The sequence below is a fragment of the Leucoraja erinacea genome, chromosome 23 (genome assembly GCF_028641065.1).
Source record: "Leucoraja erinacea ecotype New England chromosome 23, Leri_hhj_1, whole genome shotgun sequence".
Taxonomy (NCBI): domain Eukaryota; kingdom Metazoa; phylum Chordata; class Chondrichthyes; order Rajiformes; family Rajidae; genus Leucoraja; species Leucoraja erinaceus.
Window position 1 is genome coordinate 29,352,897 of NC_073399.1, and position 12,027 is coordinate 29,364,923.

Sequence of the window (12,027 nt, forward strand, 5' to 3'; positions counted from 1 at the left end):
GCCTCGCCAACAGTCTGTCTGTCCTTTCTTCATTTTTGTTGTTTTTAGTATGTGTTAAAAGTATGTTTTAGTGTTCCTTGGCTTGTTTTATTTGGGGGGTGGGGGGGTTGGAGGGAACATTTTTTTCAACCTCTTACCTCGACGGAGAAGCGATTTTTTTCCGTATCGTATCTCCGTCTCCACTGCGGCCTGACATCGTGCTGTTGGCGGCCTTTCCTGGAGACCGACCCGGTGCTCCAAGCCGCGGGAGTCTGCTGGACTTTAACATAGCGGAGCTTGCGATCCCTTTGCCGGGGATCGAAGCTCCAACCGCGGGGCCTGTGGACTTTAACATCGTGAAGCCAGCGGTCCCTGGTAAGAAGAGGCTAATTCGGAAGCTCCAAGCTGCTGAGAGTTTCAACCGCCCCGAAGCGGGAGTTTCGATCATCCCAACTGCGATCGTCGGCTGCGGGGGCTTTGATAGCCCCGACTACGGATGGTTCAACTGCCCCGACCGAGGGTGAACAAAGAGGAAGCAGATTGAACTTTATTGTCTTCCATCACAGTAAGGAATGTGGAATCCACAGTGTGGATGTTTATGTTAATTTTTATGTGATTATGTGTCTTGTTGCATTTCACTCAGTATGGCTGTATGATAACTCAAATATCACTGCACCTTAACTGGTACATTAACTGGGACAATTTAATCGCTGGAGTAAAATAAAAAAGCAACTTCTAACGGCGTCAACGCCGACGACGGAACGGATCTCACGTAGGGGACAAAACATAAGGTAAGTCATTTATTTTACATATAAACTTGCTTCTTAGGATGACTTTAATCCAAATTTCATTGGCGAAAATGTGATTATGGCCCCATACGAACCTGCTGTGTATTTCCTGCTGATATGGGGTTCAAATTCACCGCAAACCGCAACGTTCCAATCGATCGTGTTCCACAAAAACCCACTCGCAAGATGATTTAAATGGCCATTAATTTATGGGAATTAAACATTAAATTCCTTCCATTTGGCCTATAAATTCATGACAATGAGATTTAAAAATCATGTTATATTGTGAATTCTTGTGTGAATGTTATTTGGACACGGTCTATTTTAAAATGTTAATCTTTCCTTAAGGAATGGATAGATGTTTAGATCTAGTAATTGATTTTGGAATTAGCTACAATTAGGTAACTAATTAAATGCTTTAATTTCAGGTCATCCAAGTAAGATTGTTTCATATTTGTTTCAGAATGCTTCAATCTATAATAACTGAAAATGTATTTCAGTTCTCTTAATTTTTAAGAAAGTTATTGGCTTTTGAATGTCCTTGATCACAGCTTTTGTGTTAAGTCAATGGAAAAGCAATAGGGAACAATATGCTAATTTCCGAGTATGAAAATGGCTATAACATTTTAATACTGAAGATGTGAAAGTGAATTAGGTGTCAAATTAAACTTATTTTTATGCTTTATCTGATGGGATAAATTGCAGACTTGATTTTTTTAAATCTCAAAATGTTGTAACATTGCTACTAAAAGCCCCTCAAACATTGCTATCGTATCTATTTCCACCGAATGTGCGTATGTGTATAATATCAAGTCAAGTCAATTTTATTTCTACAGCACATTTAAAAACAACTCTCGTTAACCAAAGTACTTTACATTAGTGCAGGTACTAACTTGCTACAAACAGTGATCAACAATACATACATAAATACATACAGTAGCAATGTTACAAAATGTAACCTGTAACATTGCTGATTACTGCAACTCCATTTACACTGGCACCAGCCAATCATCCCTGTCCCACCTGCAATTGGTCCAAACCACTGCAGCGAGACTCCTAACGGGCACCCGAAAAAGGGACCATATCATCCCGATCCTGACCTCTCTCCACTGGTTCCCAGTGTGGCCCCGAATCAATTTCAAGCTCCTTCTTTTTGTTTACAAAGCCCTTAACGGGCTCGCCACCACCTACATCAACAATCCGCTTTCCCACCACACCACCTCCAGGTCCCTCAGATCGGCCGACTTGGGGTTACTGACCATCCCGCGGTCTAGGAATAAGCTCAGGGGAGACCGCACTTTTGCGGTTGCAGCACCTAGACTGCATCATCAACTCTTTTAAGTCTAGACTTAAAACTTATTTCTACTTTCAAGCCTTTCTTGAGGTCCTCTGAGGGAGTGCTGTACGTAGGTATGTTACAAAACTTACCTTCAGAGACGCTGCAGTTCTGTCACTGCCCCTGTGCACGACTTTGGTGCCTTTAAGAGGGGGGCGGGTTTAAAATGCCGTTTTCGCCAGGCTGTTCAAATCGATGTTGGTCAGCCTGTTTAGTTGCTAAAGAAAAATCGCTCTGACATTCGTTCTCTGCAGTTATTTTTAAACTGCGCTGGATAATTTAATTGTTAGAGTAAATTAAAAATCATCTTCTCAAGCCGTGAACGCCGACAACGGGACGAATCTCACGTAGGGGACAAGGCAAGGTACGCTGTTTATTTTTACATTAAAAAGTGCTTCTTAAGATGCCTTTAATCGAAATTTTAAGTTGCGAGAAGGTGACTTGGGGGCCCATCCGAGCAGCCGCAACGTTCCAAATGATCGCGTACCACAAAATCCCTCTCGCAAGATGATTTAAATGGTCATTAATTTACAGGAATTAAACACTAAATTCCTTCCATTTGGCCTATAAATTAATGACAATGAGATTTAAAAATCATGTTATATTGTGAATTCTTGTGTGAATGTTATTTGGACACTTAGGCTATTTAAAAATGTTAATCTTTTCTTAAGAAATGGATAGATGTTTAGATCTAGTCATTGAATTTTGTAATTAGCTACAATTGGGTAACTAATTATATGCTTTAATTTCAGGTCATTCAGACTGATGGGGGGTGGGGGGATGCGGGGAGAAGAAAGAAAAGGGAGGAGGAGGAGCCCAAGGGCTGAGGGAGGGCTAGGAAGGGGAGGAGACAGCAAGGGCTAACAGAATTGTGAGAATTCAATGTTCATGCCACCAGGATGCAGTCTGCCCAAGCGGAATATGAGGTGTTGTTCCTCCAATTTCCGGTGTTGCTCACTCTGGCCGTGGAGGAACTCTGTCCTGGGCCTCCTCCACGTCCTTGTGGAGTCTGCGTCCTGGTGGCATGAATATTCAATTCTCACAATTCAGTTAGCCCTTGCTGTCTCCTCTCCTTCCTAGCTCTCCCTCAGCCCTCGGGCTTCTTCTCCCCGTCTCCCCCCATCAGTCTGAAGAAGGGTTTCGGCCCGAAACGTTGCCTATTTCCTTCGCTCCATAGATGCTGCTGCACCCGCTGAGTTTCACCAGCAATTTTGTGTACCTTCGATTTTCCAGCATCTGCAGTTCCTTCTTGAACATATTAACTGGTGTGATGAGTTGGGTCAAATAAGCTGTTCTTTGACCATCAAACTCTAGGTAACTCTTTACGATATATTTGACTGCGATCAATTCTATTATATTCTCTGAGCTTTTTTGTGTACGAACGGTAGAGGAAGCCTTTTCCGGAGCTCAGTCCGGGACTTCGGATGAAAACCTCGACGACCGAGGCATGGATGTCCAGGAGTGTTTGCCGTCTATAGACCAGGATTGACTGCAGGACATACGGACGGTTGAGCTGGCTTTGTTTGGGGCTTTGTCCAGACGGGAGACGACAGGCAGAACGGCACGGCCATCTTCAAATATATATAAAATAACATCACTTTGTGGCGGAGAAGTTTCTTTTAGCACAATCAAACTGTGTTCTGCATGTTTAAGGTCAAACCAAGCCGTCCCGTTGAAACTATCAGCAGTTTACAGAAGAAATCACAACCAGGTTTAACACTGCTTTCTACACTTAGTTCCAAGGTACCTCAGCATGCAGTTCCACAAGGAAGCAGCTGATCAGGAACATTATGGATAGTATTGGGAAAACATAATTATGCTTGGCTATCCATCATAACAATATATTAATTGGAAAACATACCATCCACATCAAATTAACACAGCTACTAATTAAATCAAGAAGCCAAAGTACTTCATTCATTGAGGTAAATGGGACTGGACCAGATTTTTACAAGCATTGCTGACATCATTTAGATTGAAAATTCAATGGAAGTCAACCATAAGGAACTGGCCAATAAAATTATCATTAAGCTCTCCGATATTGGATAGAATGGATTGATATTTTGTGCTCTTTATTATCATAAATACATTGAAATGTAGAAACAAGGACCTGTAGATGCTTGTTTACAAAAAAGGACACAAAAAACTGGAGTAACTCGGCAAGTCAGGCAGCATCTCTGGAGAACATGGATCGCTGGCGTCTTAAGAAGGGGCCTGATGCAAAACGTCACCTATCCATTTTCTCCAGAGATGCTGTCTGACCGGCTGAGTTACTCCAGCATTTTGTGTCTTTATTTTCGTAAAAGAGTATCTGCAGTTCCATGTTCTCCAGGGATGCTGTCTGACCCACTGAGTTACTCCAGCACTTTGTGTCTTTTTTAAAAAGAACATTAAACAATGTACCTTGCAGTTGACAATTGACAATTTGGGGCGGCATGGTGGCGCAGCGGTAGAGTTGCTTCCTTACAGCACTTGAAGCGCCAGACACCCGGGTTCGGTCCTGACTATGGGGTGCTGTCTGTACGGAGTTTGTACGTTCTCCCCGTGACCTGCGTGGGTTTTCTCCGAGACTTCAGTTTCCTCCCACACGCCAAAGGCGTACAGGTTAGTTGGCTAATTGGCTTGGTGTCAACATAAAATTGTCCCTAATTGGTGTAGGATAGTATTAATGTCTGGGGATCACTGGTGAGCGCGGACTCAGTGGGCCGAAGGGCCTGCTTCCGTGCTGTATCTCTAAACTAAACTAAATTGTGAGAGTTCACATTAGTACAATTAACAGTGGACGAATGTATTGAACCGTTGAACTATTGGAGAGTGCACATGAGGAAAGGCAGTTAGAAAGATCACAAATGATTCTTGTTACTTCAGTGGTTAATAACTCTCAGGTAGGGACAGAACTCCCAGTTGCGTGGCCTCTCACCTCTCACAAACCTTGGCCAGATTTGTTTAACCTTATCAAACATGAAGTTCATCCGGATTATATTAAAGTAAACCCTCAAGTGTCTAATTACAGTAGTTTGTGTCATGTTACAAGCAACAGATAATTAGATGAAGGCAAAATGTCTGAAAATTATGGATATATTCTTTAAACATTAGGATCAAAGTTACATCCAAGAGTATTCCACTGAGAAGATGATAACCTCGGTGTGATTAAGTGAGCAGACAGTTCTGAAGAAAATGAAGTAATAATCCACGTTCATCAGCAGGAAAACAATGCTCTCGAGACTTCAATTAATTTATCGTATGTGGTCTTATTTTCTGAATATAAATTTACCCTAAAAGCACACCATGTTCCTTAGTAACCATCTATTAAACAGGGCCTCATAAACATGGAGGGCTAAGCAGACGGTAATGTAAATATGATACACACTTAGAGTAACTGAGCTGTTTGTCATCTTGGTTTGGTAGCTACCGTTATCACCAGAGGCGTTTGGGCTCAAACCCCATTTTCAGATTTTGCACATCAGTATTGAATGGAAGGAGCACAACAACAATCTCTTCATCCACAATGTCTGTGCCAAACATAATATCAAGGTGAACTAAGCTCATTTGCCTGCACATGATCCATATCCCTCCTTCCCCTGCATATCCATGCACCTATCTAACAGCCTCCTAAATGTCACCATTCCCGGCAGCACATTCCAGGCACCCACCACTCGTTGTGTAAAAATCTCACCATCGATTGCTTTTGCCCACACAGACATAGGCATCGTTCTGGTCAAACGCCCTGGTTTGATCCTGACCTCGGGTGCTGTCTGTGTGGACTTTGCCACGTTACCCTACTGACCACGTGGGTTTCCTCCAGGTGCTCCAGTTACCACCAACATCCCTAAGATGTGCGGGATTGTGGGTTAATTGTCCTCTGTAAATTGCTCCGAGTGCGTTGGGAGTGGAGGCGAAAGATGGATAACATAGAACGAGTGCAAACAGGTGATGGATGGCTGGCATGGACTCAGTGTGTCTCCATGCTGTATCTTTCAATCATTCTGAGTGAGATTAGTCCTTGATTATGCTGGTGGCCTTGCCGAGGCAGCGTGCAGAGTAGATGGAGTCCATGGAATGAGATTGGTTTGCATGTGGCCTAGGCTATGTCCACAACTCTGCAGTTTCTTGAGGTCTTGGATGGAGCTGTTCGCAAACTAGGCTGTGATGCAACCAGATAAAATGCTTTCGGTAGAATTTGGTGAGGTTTGTTTGGAACATGCCAAACTTCCTAAGACTTCTAAGGAAAGAGAGGAGTTGGGTGCTTTCCTAACCATTGCTTCAATATGGCCAGCCCAGGACAAATGGCTGGTGATAGTTATTCCTAAGAACTTGAAGCTTTCAGCCAGCATCTCTACGTCGACACCGCAATGCTACCGTCTCTCCCTCTGCTCCCTCTGCGCTGAGGCGATTCCCCACCGGGCGATGGTATAAACAGTGCTACCGGGGTACGTGTATAATTTTGCTTCCTGAAGTTGATCACAATCATTCACCTCACATCCATCTGCCTATCTAAAAGATGATGCTGTGGGAATCTTCTAGAACTTTTTAGCTGATGAGCTGCATCGTGAGTCCCATCATGTCAGTTGTCTGAGATGTGAACACAAATCATACCGATGGAGGAACTTGATGGGAACATCATCCGGGTTCCAAAAAAGCAAACTGCTGGAGGAACTGGCAGAAACTTCCCAGCGAGATCCTCCAGCAGTTTGATTTTTTTGGCCAAAACTCTCGCATCTGCCTTCTCGTTTTTGAGAAGGTCATGGGTCCTAAGTGATAGGAGCAGAATTAGGCCATTCGGCCCACCAAGTCTGCTCCGCCATGCAATCATTGCTGATCTATCTCTCCCTCCTAACCCTATTCTCCTGTTTTCTCCTCATAATTCCTGACACCCACACTAATCAAGAATCTCTGTGTGTGTAAGAAGGAACTGCAATTGCTGGTTTAAACTGAAGATAGACACAAAAAGCCAGAATAACTCAGTGGGACAAGCAACATCTCTGGAGAGAAGGAATGGGTGACGTTTTGGGTCAAGACTCTTCTACAGATTCTATCTCTGCCTTACAAATATCCATTAACGGCCTCCGCAGCCTTCTGTGGCAAAGAATTCCACAGATTTATCACCATCTGACTAAAGAAATTATTCCTCATCTCCTCCTAAAGGAACATCCATTAATTCCAAGGCTACGATCTCTAGTCCCAGAATCTGCCACTAGTGGAAACATCTACTCCACATCCACTCTATCCAAGCCTTTCACTATTTGCTAAATTTCAATGAGGTTCCCCTCTCGTCTTACTAAACTCCAGCGAACACAGGCCCAGTGCCATGAAACGCTCATCATATGCTAACCTACTCATTCCTGAGATCAATTTGTCAACCTCCTCTAAACCCTCTCCAGTGCCAGCTCATCCTTCCATCTGATATGGTGCCCAAAATTGCTCACAATACTCCAAATGTGGTCTGACCAGCTCCTTATAGAGGCTCAGCATTGTATTCCTGCTTTTGTATTCTATCCTTCTTGAAATAATAGCTAGCATTGTGTTTGCTTTCCTTACCACCGATTCGATTTGCAAATTAACTTATTCTGGATTCTGCACCAGCACTCCCAAGTCCTTTTGCACCAATTTCTGGATTCTCTCCCCATTTAGAAGGTAGTCTACACCTTCATAGCTACTACCAAAATGCACGACTCCACACTTTGCTACACTATATTCCATCTGCTACTTCTCTGCCCTCTCTCCCAACCTGTCTAAGTGCACTGAAGCTGTTCTGGAGAACCCTGGGCACATTAGCTTGGAAGGACCAATCTAAAGGATGACCTTTCTTCAACCATTTGGGATGGGTACCAGAGAGCAAAAAGTAAAGCTAAACTATTATTTTCCAACAAAGTTCGGAAATTTGACGAGTGAATGCACTGGAGCAGTAAACTATTGGATCTAACAGACTTTTGTGAAAGAGGCTTCTTGGAAAAATCCCATTAGGTTCAGGATGATTAAGCCTAATGGGTGTAATCTTATTAGGCCCTATTCGGCTCCTGAACCTAATAGATGTCTTGTAATTAAACAGCACTTGGATACTAATGTACTAGTTTACCTGATGCATGAATGGATCAGCCAGGATCTGTTAACGTGGTGAGCAATTTTATCCTCAAATGATAAAAGCCAATGTGATGTTCCATCACTGACTGTGTGATTGTGCTCCCTTGTGTCCCACCCACCACCCACCCACCCACCCACCCCTGCACTGCAAAGATCCACAAACAATACTAGCAATGAAGAATCTCTTTCGAAAGCTCTAGCTCCAAATCACCAGCCCAAGAAAGCATGATAATCCAATCAACAATCTACAGCCAGGGGCCCAAGGAAGAGAAGCTGAGGCAGAATAACATCTCCAATAATGCAGCGAGTTATTGATTCCATGAAAATTCCTTGGATCTACCATGGTGATTATGTAGTGAAGGTTACATGTGTGCAGAGTGGACACCTTCACCACACACTTTAGTCATTAGCCATATATAAGGTGCGGAAATAGGCCCTTCAGCAAACCAAGTCCGCGCCGACCAGCGATCACCCCGTACACTAATACTATCCAACATACTAGAGCCGATTTACAATTTTTACCAAAGCCAATTAAACTACAAACCCATAACTCTCTGGAGTGTGGGAGGAAACCGGAGCACCCAAAGATAACCCATCCTGTCACAGGGAGAACGTACAAACTCCGTACCGACAGCATCCAGAGATAGGATTGAACTCTTGTAAGGCAGCAACTCTACTGCTGCGCAACTGTACCGGCTGAAAATCAAATCTATCCCTGCAGAATTGTGGGCATGAGATCCACACTGTGGATCACGTCATCAGCTATTGGCCAAGAAATAGGATGTTTCTGCATTTTTCTGCTTGTATCTTGGTCACAACCTGCCTACAAAACCTGGACAAGCGACATTAACATTACTGATCTACTTGCCATTAAATCTAACCAATGCTAATTCAAATCTATTGGAACATTAATGCATTGTATTGCTGCTTAAAACAGCCTGACACTGATTATCTTCTAATATATTACCTTGTTAGATATAATGATTGAGATCATATTTCTTTATTCTCCCCTGACCAAGATGGTAGGTTTAAAGATTATTCTACATTTGATGAGATGTTACCTATTCAAAATAAACAATCTGTTACTGTAAGCGTTTGGAAGCTGAAATTTAGACCAGAAGCTAAATAGAATCGGTATCTAGAATTCCCAGGTAATCTTCTGTTATTATCTGGTAATACTGCAGTGATAACATTACCAATTGTATTCATATTTTCCCGTGCACATCACAGCATGGTACAATGAGGCAATTAAACGTACCCAACTTCCAAAAAGAGTTGAAAGAATACCTAACTTTAAATGGGCCGATTTGCAACCAAAAACGGGTTGGAACGTGTAACTTTATTTGTTCCACACATGCTTCAATGTGAGTGCTGAGATGCTACTGTACATCCGAAGAGTCAAGAGCATCCCATCGCACCCGGCCCAATGGAATCTCTGGCAGATTACATCTCACAACCTTGTTAGAATGGACCCAACATCATGCACTTATTAAGAAAAAGCCACAGTGGAGAAAGAGATGCAGAACTGATTGGAAACAAACTGAAGCTAGAGTTGGAATGGTGGCCAAAGATTACATTCCTTCAGTGGAGGCCAAGAGCTTACACATGCTCTTCATTGAATGGTCTTTATTGATCTTTTTCGGTTCCTTTGAGAATATAACAAACATTGCCAGCCAATATAAGCAGTTTAAGTTAAAGTAAAACACAAGAGTAATGATGGCATTTCTAAAGATCGCCCAAGCCCAGCGGTGTATGGTATTTGATTAGCTGTGATCAATTCTATCCATTTCTGAAAGTCGTTGGTGTTGAAATATACAGGTAATAAACAAAAACTAAAACAAAGTGCTAAAGAGATGAACACAAGCAAACAAGAGCTGGAAGAAAGTTCAGCACATTTATATGTGTGTTGCCAGAGTGTTGGGCTTCTCTGTACCTATATTTCATAAATTGGCCATAAGACAACGCCACTAGAATCAGTTAGACTTCTTTTTGGCTTTGTACCCTTGGGATGTGTAGGTACAGTAGATAAGCATATCAATAGAGTCGAGAGTCCCAAGTTAGGCAATCAATTCTAAGCAATATAAAAAGAGAATTTACATTGTATTCAACATGACCAAAATTATTCTTCCGACTATTTCTGCTAAGAAAGGATCTTTAAACCCTTATCGTTTAATAATTTGTAATTCAGCATAAATGACTGATGAAACGCAAACATTGCCATTCTTGGCACACCTGAATATATTATCATCTTCTTCCTCTTATTTCTAACTCGGGGAAATCCATTTATTCCAATCCTATTCCATCAGGACTTATCGCTACCTTCTTATCTGTAATCGATTTGAATTCATTTCCACCTCAATTTCTGGCCAAAGCCCTCTCCATCTGAGCCTTTTCAATATCAAATCCATTGGATGAGAAATAACACTGAAGAAATAAATTCATCTGGATTTAGAAAGAAAAGTGTAGAACCCACGGTGCCACAGATTCAAACAGAATTTCAATAAGCGGAAAGAAGATTCAGACAAAGTAATAAATATCTGAATGAGAGCAAAGGTTAACCTCATGAACCTGGTCAAGTATTGTCCTGTCTTTGATATATTCATTCCATTATCAGTCAACTCTCCTGTAAGAACAATCTACTTTATTCTCAGTCAGAATGACAATGTCAAGCAGGAGCAGAAAATACTGTAAATAAAATATTGTTACCATAGAAACAGGTAAAAATAGATTAAGTGGCTCATCTCTGACAAAGGAGTATATTAACAAATTAACACTACTTCTCCAAAACATTTAGTCTATTATTCTTTTATAACCATGTCATAAACAATGAACGGAATAATAAATCAAAAATAAATGCTCTTTTACAAAGACTATCAATGATTTTTCTAAATGTAAATTAACCAGAACATGCTGTTTTAAACACAACAACATTGCCATTCAGGATAGAACATACATTTTCTCTTTAAAAAATAGAGAACTATACTGTTAAATCGCCACATTATTAACCATGGCTGGCAGGTTCCCAGTAACATTCCAACACACTGCCCAGAAAACTCCACATTCACACTGCGAGAGACAGATTTCCCATGTAAATATTTAGTATTAACATACTCACAGCAGGATTGTCTTTGTCCACACTCTAGTTCCACTCTGTCTTATAGTCCTACAAACGAGAAACACATCATTGAGATGGCTAACTACGCACAAAACATCCTCATAAGATAAAAAAAAAACCTTTGCTTATAGCAGTGTGAAAAAGAACACTTCTGTATGCTGAAATGTAATTACAGTCCATTATAGAGGGTACAATTACACATCTATCTAATTTGCTACAATTATAACAACGTTTGCAAGACAAATACATTTTCCAACCACAGTTAAACGATAATAATGATTAGTTTGTGAGATGTCAAGATATCTCATTGCAGACCCCGATCCAAATGAAAACAAATGCCCTAAATCTCACCATCGCTAAATTAGAAGCCAACATCCCAGCCACAGTAAAAATGATTGCGACATTTTCACTTTCCTCTCTCTGTTTTGTATCTATTCCAGGCAAGTGTTGTCATTAATGGGCTGCTGTAGATTCATCGTTACTGAACACCACTGTCATATAAAACCAATTTTGCGACAATTCTCAGGTGAACTATGATTTTTTTTGGACTGAGGGGAATAGATAGGACAAAGGCACAGACTGTTTTACCCAGAGTAGGGCATTCAAGAACCATAGGACATGTTTAAAGTGAAAGGGGAAAGTGTTTTATTTAGAACCTGAGGGGCAACTTCACTCAGAAGGTGGTGGGTATATGGAACAAGCTGCCAGAGATTATAGTTGAGACAGGT

General features: G+C 41.6%; 1 protein-coding gene across 2 annotated transcripts in view; it reads right to left on the minus strand.

Moving 5' to 3' along the window:
* The window catches only part of LOC129708437 (RNA binding protein fox-1 homolog 3-like), a 1,476,502-nt gene that overhangs the window by 1,037,535 nt on the left and 426,940 nt on the right, over positions 1–12,027 (minus strand). For both annotated transcript variants that reach the window (XM_055654200.1, XM_055654199.1), the window contains exon 2: positions 11,300–11,347. The gene's annotated coding sequence lies outside the window, so the exon portion shown is untranslated. The remainder of the gene's footprint in view (positions 1–11,299; positions 11,348–12,027) is intronic.